Below are 480 nucleotides of genomic sequence, written 5' to 3' on the forward strand. Positions count from 1 at the left end.
TATTTGTTTGTTTATTTATTTGTTTTTGTTTTATTCTCTGTTTTTTTCTCTATCTTTTTCTCTATCTTTTTATGTATTTATGTTTATATTTATATTTATATTTATTTATTTATATTTATATTGATGCTGTTTTCTTTGAGGGGGGGTTTATATAAACTTTTGTTGTTTTTGTTTAAACAAAAAAATAATATTACACATTTATTTTTTATTTCTTTTGTTTATTTATTTATTTATTTATTTATTTGTTTATTTGTTTATTTGTTTATTTGTTTATTTGTTTATTTACGTATTTATTGTTTATTTATTTTTTTTATTTTTTTTATTTATCTATTTATATATGTATAATTCAAACAAAAAAATATAATGACGCAATGCAATCTGCTGCTGCTGCTGCTGCTGCTGTTGCTGCCGTTGCTGCTGCTGCTGCTGCTGCTGCTGTTGCTGCTGCTGCTGCTGCTGCTGTTGCTGCTGCTGCTGCAG

The 480-nt window shown here is 25.0% G+C and overlaps 1 protein-coding gene across 1 annotated transcript in view; it reads left to right on the forward strand.

Annotated features, from left to right (window-relative positions):
• The window catches only part of EMH_0044910 (uncharacterized protein), a gene marked incomplete at both ends in the record, with an annotated part of 9,499 nt that overhangs the window by 8,772 nt on the left and 247 nt on the right, over positions 1-480 (forward strand). The gene's annotated exons all lie outside the window — the stretch shown is intronic.

The sequence above is a fragment of the Eimeria mitis genome, genomic scaffold (assembly GCF_000499745.2).
Source record: "Eimeria mitis Houghton genomic scaffold, Emh_scaff1870, whole genome shotgun sequence".
In the NCBI taxonomy this organism is placed as follows: domain Eukaryota; phylum Apicomplexa; class Conoidasida; order Eucoccidiorida; family Eimeriidae; genus Eimeria; species Eimeria mitis.